At 43.5% G+C, this 11,146-nt stretch overlaps 1 protein-coding gene across 4 annotated transcripts in view; it reads right to left on the reverse strand.

The window, feature by feature from the left end:
- OTUD7B (OTU deubiquitinase 7B) overlaps positions 1–9,912 on the reverse strand; it is an 86,447-nt gene extending 76,535 nt beyond the window's left edge. For 2 of the 4 annotated variants that reach the window (XM_019625328.1, XM_019625323.1), the window contains exon 1: positions 1,278–1,635. The gene's annotated coding sequence lies outside the window, so the exon portion shown is untranslated. Of the gene's footprint in view, positions 1–153; positions 477–1,277; positions 1,636–9,888 lie in introns of those variants that run through there. The other 2 variants (XM_019625325.1, XM_019625326.1) reach the window with 2 other exon arrangements.
- Between the last annotated feature and the right edge of the window lie 1,234 nt (positions 9,913–11,146).

Consider the following 11,146-nt stretch of genomic DNA (forward strand, 5'->3'; position numbering starts at 1 on the left):
TTCTCCCTAGCCACCGGCTTAAGTCCCTGCAGTCTGCTTCACCCCATCAGGAATGCAATGTCGCTTACTACGAAGAACATTTTTAAAGTTATACAGTATGGAAAATATTTTTTATAAGATTTCGGATTAGCTACCCTTTGGGACTAGACTTACCACCACCTCTTCTGCCTATTTGGTCCTTTCCCACCTTAGAAACAGGCTCTGAAAAACAAAGGGCTCCAGCCTCCTCGATGCTCTCCTAACTATACAGTACAAGAAGCCAACGGATGAAAAATTACCAGGTTCAGATTTTCTGAAAAGCATTTTATATACGTACTTATAAAAATATAAGGAAAATAAAAATCAGAGTACCGCTAATTCTTGCTTTTGCATTCATGAAAACTCCTTGTCGAGTTTGGGGAGACTCCCGTACATAAAATTTCACCAATCAGCTCCTTTCAACTTAATATTCGTATCTGTATTTTGCCCAGAGGAGCCACCTACATTAGACAGGCTACCTAGACAGGGAGGGAGAAGGAGGGAGAGGGAGGGAGAGGGCGGGAGGGATTCAGAGCGCTGGTCCTTGTGAGCCGACAAGCTAAAAATACGCCGGCCCAGTAAACAAATCCCATTCCATCGCGACCAGAGCCACACCGTTAACCTAGTAATTATGAGAAGAGGAGTGAGATCACGCAGCCCCCAGCTTACTCATCATCAGCTTCTAAAGTTTCCATCGGCTCATGGCAACTTTTCTTTTTTCTAAAGTTCAAAAGCCTGCCCTAGAATTCCCCCCCCCCACACACACACACACTTCTTTTTCGCTCCCTTCCTCCATTATTGGACGCACCTCAGTTTGGATATCAACAGGGGAGAACAAGCTTGTTGCCTTTTCATTTTACTTTTACATTGAGACTTTAAAATGAACTTGATCCTGCTCTGGGGTAGCAGCAGCCTGCGCTCCTAACCACCTTAAAACTCCAGCATCCCTCCCGGAAAGTCTGACAAGGGGGAACCGTCCAAACTGCCCAGCACACTTGAAAGGGGGGCCAGGAGCGGAGGTGGGGGGACCAGGGACGCGGGGCGCAGGTGAAAGGGAAGGGAAACGGGGGACAGGCTGGAACGAAGCAAGGCACAGTGAGGGCGGGGAGGGGGTGCCGAGGGGCGACGGCTCCGGTGAACTCTAATCAGAAAGGAGAAGGGGGACAGTGGAGAACAGAGGGTCAGAGTTTGAGAGACTGAAGAGGTGAGAGGGGCGAGAGCAGACGGGGGGTGGGTGACAGGGCGGGGGGCTCCGTTACCCTCGCGGCTCCCGGGGCAAGGCCCTAGGCCGGGGCGGAGCGCGGGGCCCGGCCGCCTCTCCTCATTCCTCTGCTGTGACCCCGGGGTCCGGCCGGCCCCTCCCCCGACGACGATGGAAGCGGAGGCGGCGGCGGAGACTGCGACCGCGGCTGTCGCTCCGCACAGGATCAGGAGCCGGAGCCGGACGGGGCTGATCCAGACTGGCCTCCCCCAGTGGCTTTTTGCCTACTCCACACCCGGTCGCCACTCCGACTCCGGCGGCTGGTTCAGGATCGGTGATTTTCGGCCGTCCGGCCGGAAACAAGCGCCAGTTTCCGGCCGGAGCGGGTTGGTGGTGACACCCCAGCCGCCCCCGGGCCTCCTGCCCCGCAGCCCCGCCTTTTGCGGCGCTCCCCGAGCCGCGGCCAGTTTGGCGCTTGCCCCGCGCGTGACCCGGTGTTTGCCTGGCCGCGGTCCCTACCGCCGCTGGCCTGGAGAGTTCTTGAACCAGAGCTGGAGGGAGGCAGGGTGAACTCTCGAGACTTGGAGGTAGACTTCGTTGGCTACAGCCCTTTGGGAAGAAACAGAAGGAGGCGGGGTGGTTCTAGAAAGGTGAGAGGGATGAGAAAATACTCTAGAATGAGAAGACGGAAATTCTAGTTACTCCACTCAATCGCTCTGGACTGACCAGAGGAAAACGAACAACGCTTCTTCCAGACCAGTCTCCGCCCAGCTATGCACCCGCCAACCTTCACTCACGAAGTGGACATACCCTGCTCTATAAACCCCCGATTTTTATGAACAACGATGATGCCCTATTGACACATCTGCCTTAGACTCAGCACAATCAAAAAAAGTTACGTAGCACTTCTTTTGGTAATGCCTTTTAACAGCATTCCAGTATAATTCAACAAAATATTTACTGAGTCCCTACTATGTGCAAGGCACTGCGCTCACTGACCCTGGGAACGTAAAAAAGTGAACAAGACAATTCCAGGCATCAGAGATCTTACACTTTAGTAAAACACGTAAAACTTTATATTCTATAAAGCAAACCTCACACACCTGCTGTGTGAAGTGCAATGGCTCTGAGAACATAAGCTTGTCTGACACATAGGAGACCTTCCGTATTTGATGACTGAATAAATAAATATTAGAATGTGGACTGTTTCAGATAAGAAGTGCCGTGTAATTAATACCTCTTATGACAAACACAAAATGAGGCCAGTCCCTGCTACAGTCTGACCAAAGAAATCCTAAGGTTTCACTCAGATTCCGAACATTGTGGCACCTGGTCCACATACTCAGAATGTTTATTGTCTAAATTGTGCCCATTAGGTCTATTTAAAAATGAACATTACAGTCCACGTTTCTGTCTCCTCACTACTTGCTGAAGCCTTCAGTTTCTAAACAGGATGGGTGGAGCATAGATATTTTAGAATTATCCAGCTCAAGACTAGAAAATCGACACCTGAAACAGGAAACTTCCTAGACATCTATATCTCTTGGGGATACCCTGGGTTTAGAGTTGAAGATTTGAGGCTGGGCCTAGGGCCATACCAAGGCCAAGCAGTTCGGAGTGCCTTGCGTGAGGCACCCCCAGGACTAACAATACAGGTTCGCAAGCAGAACCATTTGGCCTGGGCTTCAAGCATGTGGGGACTACACGTTTTGGCTAGGGCTCAGTGGCAAATTTGAGAGGAAGGGTAGGATGAGACTTGGTCATTTGAGTTGATTCTAACTGAACTCCATTGATCACCTGCCCCACACACACCCTCCACCCCTCGCTAGCTAAGTCTGGGGTAAGAGGACAGATCCATAGGTGAGGAGCCTCAAAAATCAATGCCCTCCCAAGACCAGGGTATGCGTCTCTGTTTACGTCTTTCTAGTCTTAACTCCACAACCACAGATGTTTTAGGGCCAGGTATGCAGTTCAAAGGCACTCTCCACCCTCAGTACAAGGCAGACTTTTAGTTTTGGCAGTGACCACAAAAAGTTTCCAAATTTGGATGCTGGGCCAAGTTGCTGGTCAAACTCATTTAAGTGACCACACTTTACAGGCTTGCCTGGAAATTTAGGGGCCAGGAAGCGATGGGGTTGCAGTTGCTTTGTGCCTGTGTCTTGCTCTGACCATCCATCACTCATTGTTGTTTGTGCAATTGCTCAATGGGCTGCTTGTTTTGGGTCAGCCTAGGCTGTGTGGGTAGCAGTGTGGTCAGCCGGGCTGGGAGCCAGGCCACCTGGGTTCTGGTCCCAGCTCAGCCAGCCCCTAATCCATTAAGTGACTCCCTTCCTATTTCTATGTGTCAGTTTCTCTGCCTAGAACTGGGGACCTCTTCTGTAGTGATGGTGCAGCCATTCGGGCTGTCACTATGCCAAATGCTCGGAAGCAGTTGTCCGATGTCGCTGTCAGCAACCCAAACACAGGTGATTATTTTTTTGCTGCCAGGTAGAAGAATCGTGAGGAAAGAAAGGCCCTACCAGTGTACCCAGGGCCACACGCCCTCAACTGCCACTCATACAAAGCTCTCTTCCACCCTGAAAGCCTGTTTTTGTTTACTCCATTTAGCTGTGGCTAGGAGCTCCCGAAGCTTTCACTTCATTCTAAACAAGAGCAGAAAAAACGGAGCTCTGCATTTCACCAGAGAAACCAAACGGAGAGATTATTTCAACACTGGGGCTAATGGATAGAGTAGGGGGAAATGTTCAGAGAAAGCTATTTTGCAGCTAACCAGGAAAAGAAAACCCCAGCAATTGTTTGTATTTATATGTTTTTGTGGTGGAAAAGAAAACCAAACCAAGATAGCTGCCTTTCCACTACCACCACTATAATTTAGACTGGTGAGTCTGTGGAGTTTTAAAACCTATATACTGTATGTGTCTAGGAACTTCAGACTCACTGACTCAGACTTCTTGGGGCTGAGGATCCTGAATCCATGTATTTTTAAAACATCCACGGTTCCCTTTTTTTATTGAGGCATAATTGACGTATAACGTTATATCCTTTTCAGATGTACAACATAGTGATTCGGTATTTGTATACACTGAAATGATCACCACAGTAAATCTACTTACCATTCATCACCATAGTTAGAAATTCCTTTTCCTGTGATGAGAACGTTTAAGATGTACTCTCTTAGCAACTTTCAAATATGTAATACAGTATTATTAAGTATAGTCACCATACTGTACATTACACCCCCATTATTTATTTTATACCTGGAAGCTTGTACTTTTTGACCACATTCACCCATTTCGCCTACCCCCCTAGACCTCCTTCTCTGGAAACCACCAATCTGTTCTCTGTATCAATGAATTTGGCTGTTTGTTTGTTTGTTTGTTTGTTTGTTTGTTTGTTTTGGCTTTTATAAAATTCCACATATAAGTGAGATCATACAGTATTTGTCTTTGTCTGACTTATTTCACTTAGCATAATACCCTCTAAGTCCATTCATCTTGTCGTAAATGGTAAGATCTCATTCTTTTTTATGGCTGAGAAGTGTTCCATTTCATGTATGTACCACATCTTTATCCATTCATCACTTGATAGAGACTTAGGTTGTTTCCATATCTTGGCTGTTGTAAATAATGCTGCAATGAACATGGGGGTGCATATATCTTTTTGAATCAGTGTTTTTGTTCTCTTGGGATAAATACTCAGAAGTGGAATTGCTAGATCATATAGTAGTTCTATTTCTAATTTTTTGAGTACCCTCCATACTGTTTTCCAGAGTGGCTGCACCAATTTACATTCCCACCAACAGTGTATGAGGGTTCTTTTTTCTCCACATCCTCACCAACGCTTGTTATTTCTTATCTTTTTGATAACTGCCATTCTAACTGGTGTGAGGTGACATCTCATTGTGGTTTTAATTTGTATTTCTCTGATGACTAGTGATGTTGAGCATCTTTTCATGTACCTGTTGACCACCTGTGTGTCTTCTTTGGAAAAATGTCTATTCAGGTCTTCTGCCCATTTTTTAGTCACATTGTTTGTTTTTTGCTATTGAGTTGTATGAGCTCTTTATGTATTTTAGATATAACCTCTTATCAAATATATGATTTGCAAATATTTTCTTCCATTCAGTGGGTCGCATTTTCATTCTGTTGATGATGTCTTTTGCTGTGCAGAAGCTTTTTAGTTATGCAGCCCCACTTGTGTATTTTTCATTTGTTGCTGGTTTTTGGAGTCAGATCCAAAAAATCTTCACCAAGACCAATGTCAAGGAGTTTACCGCCTGTTTTCTTCTAGGAGTTTTATGGTTTCAGGTCTTACTTTCAAGTTTTTAATCCATTTTGAGTTAATTTTGTATGTGGTGTAAGGTAGTAGTCAAGTTTCACTCTTTTGCATGTGGCTGTCCAGTTTTCCTAACACCATTTATTGAAGAGACTGTCCTTTCCCCATGTTATATTCTTGCCTCCTTTGTCATAGATTAAATGACTATATATGCATAGATTTATTTCTGGTCTCCCTCTTTTGTTCTATTGATCTATATGTCTCTTTTTATGCTAATGCCATACTGTTTTGATTACTATAGCAGCTTTGTAACATAGTTTGAAACCAGGAAGCATGATGTCTCTGGCTTTGTTCTTTCTCAAGGTCGCTTTGGCTATTTGGGGTCTTTCGTGGTTCCATACAAATTTTAGGATTGTTTGTTCTATTTCTCTGAAAAATGCCAGTGGAGTTTTGATAGGGATTGTACTGAATCTGTAGATTGCTTTGGGTAGTATATACATTTTAACAATATTCTTCCTATCTGTGAGCACAGAATATCTTTTCATTTACTTGTGTCTCCTTCAATTTCTTTCATCAATGTCTTATAGTTTTCAGTCTACAGGTCTTTTACTTCCTTGGTTAAATTTATTCCTAGGTATTTTATTCTTTTTGATGCAATTGTAAATGGGATTGTTTTCTTAATTTCTCTTTCTGATAGCTTGTTGTTAGTTTGTAGAAAATATGCAACAGATGTTTGTATATTGATTTTGTATCCTGCAACTTTACTCAATTTGTTTTTTAGCTCTCTAACATCTATGTTTTTTTATTAAGGTAAACACATTCCTACCCCATGACCCAGCAATTTCACTCCTAGGAATTAACCCAAAGAAATTAAAACATATGTCTACAAAAAGCTTATATGTGAATGTTCATAACAGCTTTAATCATAATAGGCCCAAACTGGAAACATCTCAAATGTTTATCAACAGAAAAATAGACAAATACATTGATGAAACAATGGAATACAAACTTCAAAAATGAACTCCCTTTAAATACAACAACATGGATAAATCTCAAAATCATTTGTTGAGAAAAAGAAGCCATTAATATAAAATTTGAGAAAAGGGAACAGCAATCTTGATGATAGAAGTCAAACTATGGCTGCCTATTGGGGGGAGGTGGGGATTGAACAGAAAGGGGGTATGAAGGAAACTACTGGGGTGAGGGAAATGTTCTCTGTCTTGATAGAGTGGCTATTACACATGTACTTCAAGTTGTATCTTAAGATCTGTGCCTTTCCTCTTGGTGGGACTGCAAATTGGTGCAGCCACTATGGAAAACAGTATGGAGGTTCCTCAAAAAATTCCAAATAGACCTTACGACCCAGCAATTCCACTTCTGGGTACTTATCCAAAGAAATCCAAAATACTAATTTGAAAAGACATATGCATCCCTATGTTCATGGCAGCATTATTTACGATAGCCAAGATATGGAAGCAACCTAAGTGCCCATCAGTACATGATTAAGTAAAGAAGAAGTGGTACATATATGCAATGAAATTACTTGGCCATAAAAAAGAATGAAATCTTACCATTTGTGACAACATGGATGGACCTGGAAGGTATTATGCTAAGTGAAATAAGTCAGAAAAGAGAGACAAATACCATATGATCTCTCTTATATGTGGAATCTAAAGAACAAAATAAATGAACAAACAAAACAGAAACCAACTCATAGATGCAGGGAAGGGAGCAAGCCGTTGGGGATGGGGTGAAAAAGGTGAAGGGATTGAGAGGTACAAATTGGTAGTTATAAAATAGTCATGAGGATGTAAGGTAAAACATAAGGAATATGTATAGTGCCAGGTGGGTACTAGACTTGTCAGGGGGATCACTTTGTAAATTATATAAATGTCTAACCACTAAGCTGTACACCTGAAACTAATATAAGATAACATTGAATGTCAACTATAATTGAAAAATTTTAAAAAGGGGGGAAAAGGTGAAGGGAAATAAAAGGTTTAAATTTCTAGGTATAAACAAATAAGTCCTGGGGAATGTAACATACAGCATAGGGAATATCGTCAATAATATTGTGATAGCATTGTATGGTTTCAGATGGTTGCTGGACTTATCATGGTGATCACTTCTTTAGGTATATAAACTAATACTGAAACTAATATGTTAGCTATATTTTAATAAAAATCTTAACAAAAAATATTTGTGCATTTCACTGTGTGAATATTAACTCAATTAAAAATATAGAGAGCGGCCGGGTGGCTCAGTTGGTTAGAGCGTGTGCTCTGAACAACAAGGTTGCCGGTTCGATCCCAGCATGGGCTGCTTTAAGCTGCACCCTCCTTAAAATAAATAAATAAATAGAAAACAAATATCCTGGGTTCCTTCATTACGGTAACTAAGTTATAAATCTACATTTTCTTGTGGATTATTTTATTGATATTTGCTTCATCCATTAGATAGTGAAGCTCCATGAGATAAGTTCACCATTTTATCCATACTACCTAGCACAGTGACCCATGGCAGCCACTCATTAAATATTTATTTAATGAATAAAGGAATGAATTGGCAGTTGAGAGCTATTGCTTTGGAAGCACATAATAGAGTCACATCCAGACATTTATAATAGCGTCACTGGGTCTCTCTATTCCTGGGCCCTTTATTCCTGCAAATCATTGCAACATTATACTTCCTAAAACATTTCATTGATATGCATATTTTCTCTCTTTTCAAAAGCTGTAGCAACATGTTGGTTACTTAACCAATGTCCACCCTCCTTCTTGCTTAGGGCACCCTGATTATGTTCAAGTAGCCATCTTTCTCTACATGACTGGTTTTCAAGGGAGACTCGCTCCAGTGGAAGAAGGCTGGGGACTGAATGGGAGGGAAATGGCTGAAACACTGATGGATCAAAGCTAATCACAGGGTTCCATTCCCCTTGCGTAATCGGTTTAAGCATTTGATAAAGTTCTGACCAATGTGCGATTGGAGGAAATCTGTGGGACTTCCTCGCTCTTACAAAGAGATCAAGAGAAATAAGAAATTGTTCTCTTCTCCTGCTGCGTATTGTTGGATTCAGAACAGATGTCCTGGTTGGAGGACAAGCTGATATGCTATGGATTGCAGAGCAAAAACATGAAAAGAATCTGGGTCTTGGGTCAACTGTTGAATTAACCAACCCTGAGTGATCCTCCTTGAAATTCCTGTTGTTTAAGCCATTTTGAGTTTAGTTTTTCTATTGCTTATAACCAAAAGCATTTCAACAATAAAATGCCATCAACTCCTTGATATCTATAGGATAAAGTCAAACTTCCTTAGTTTTCCCTTAGATCCTATACAATCTGACCCCAATCTAGACCTAACTCCAGAATATGGCTTGCTAATTTCTATCTCTATGTTTTGTTCTACTTCCTTTACCACCAGTGGTGTGCTGGTACATATTAACAACCAGCTCTCCAGGAGGAAAAAGCCCTGATTTATAGCATTTACCAGTCTCCATGTTGTAAATATTCCTATCCCTGACAATTTCATGCTACTAATGCAACGTCACTGAACATGGAGCTGGGAAGAGATGTGCCATCAGCACTAGCGAGCCGGTGAGAGCACACACCATGCTACTTCCCAACATTCCTCCTGTCATAAGTTTTCTCCCTAGCGTTCAAGGCCCAACCTGTATCACCTCCTTTTAAAGGTTTCCTATAAAATCCGAAACTATAAATGTCTTCACCAGTCAATTGGAATCTAACAACTGCTTTGGATTGTTAGTTTTCACAATTCAACAAGCATTTGCTCTTAAGTCTACTATTTAATAAACTAATAAAAAAAACCTAAGGGAGCGGCCGGTTAGCTCAGTTGGTTAGAGCGCAGTGCTCACAAAGCCAAGGTTGCCGGATTGATCCCCACATGGGCCACTGAGATGTGCCCTCCACAACTAGATTGAAACAACGACTTGACGGGTCATGGAAAAACACACTGTTCCCCAACAAATAAATAAAAAAACAAAAACAAAAAAACCTAGGAAGAATAAAACATCAAGAGAGAAGAGTGACACCATTTATGTTCCTGCACCTCCTAATGGGCTCCTAATGTTAGGCATTAGGGGAACCCCTACATAGAAACCCCTGACATAAGGCCTGTAACACTAAAGGTCACTGGAGGTACTTAGTTGTAAATAGGACTTATCAGCCCTCAATGATTGCCAAGTGCTGGTCCCCAGGAGAGCTGTGTTAGGACATTAACTACAGGGCTCTTGGCAAGATTGGGTGTGTTCCCACTCTGGTCCTGACAAATCCCCTGAGGATGTAAGAATGGGCTTCTAAGGCCACCAGAGGCCTAGCAACAGGTAGGGAGGAAGAGAAGCCTATTCCTGAGGCTTTGAAGAGAGCAAGTGGCCTTACCTGATTGGCATGCCAGCCAGGTGAGTCAGCCTCATCTCCAGCTCACAGGAGACACGCCGTCAGGTATGGAGGAAAAGCAAATAATCAGGCTGCCAACATACTGGCTGAGACAATGCAGAGAGGTGGGGGGAGGGGATGGAGTGACTGAGTCACTGTGTCCCTGATCAGGTCAGCACTGGGAGGCAGGCCAAGTTCAGGCTACTGGAAACCAACAGCATTCAGGGGACAGAAGATATGAGACTGCGCCAACTTGCCTTTTTAGGCGACTAATGGCGCATGTTTAGCTCTGTAGGTCCTGAACACTAAATTATAAATACAGCTTCTTTACCTGCATTAGAGAGCTCTGGTGTTGAGTGACCATATGTAATTGGCACCTCTTAGAATCTCTCTCAGTGATGTGCCCTCCTGACCACTGCTTTCCAAGTTACTGAACTTGAACCAGCATTAGGGTTGTTCCCATGTGGCTTATGGTCTGTGGACAGGCCGGCAGATCACAGCAACTCCTCACTGACAAGTAAATGGAGGATCGTTTTTTCGGCTGGAAAAAATATCTGGAATTGAAAAGTGTCACCATTACCTAGGTTACACTTACCCAAGTGTGTTAGGTGATCTTCCTTGTTCAAGAAGAGATAAAATCCTGAGGTCAGAAGAAATTGGGGGAACTAGACCAAGAACTAGGGAGGGATCCATGGATGAGTAAAGTACTCTAGAAACACCCAGGAGAAAAGTGCAAGACCTGGGGGACATTTAAAAAGGAAGTCTTGAGGCGGCAGCGTGGCTCAGTTGGTTAGAGCGCGTGCTCTGAACAACAAGGTTGCCAGTTAGATTCCCATATGAGCCAGTGAGCTGTGCCCTCCGCAACTAGATTGAAGACGACGACTTGAGCTGAGCTGCCGGTGGGCAGCCAGAGCCCTCAGTTGGTTAGAGCTCGTGCTCTTAACAACAAGGTTGCAGGTTTGAAACCCGCATGGGATGATGGGCTGCACCCCCTGCAACTAGAGTGAAAATGGCGACTGGACTTGGAGCTGAGCTGCACCCTCCACAACTAGATTGAAACAACTACTTGACTTGGAGCTGATGGGTCCTGGAAGAACAACCTGTTCCCCAATAAAATTTCTTTAAAAAAAAAAAAAAAAGGAAGCATTGACCATGGGAAAAGAAAGAAAGGAGGGCCGGCCGAGTGGCGCGATGGTTAAGAACTCGCTTGGGATGCCAGAGGGCCCCGGTTCGGATCCCACATATGAGGGCCAGTGACACT

Source organism: Hipposideros armiger, unplaced genomic scaffold (assembly GCF_001890085.2).
Source record: "Hipposideros armiger isolate ML-2016 unplaced genomic scaffold, ASM189008v1 scaffold_621, whole genome shotgun sequence".
Lineage (NCBI taxonomy): Eukaryota > Metazoa > Chordata > Mammalia > Chiroptera > Hipposideridae > Hipposideros > Hipposideros armiger.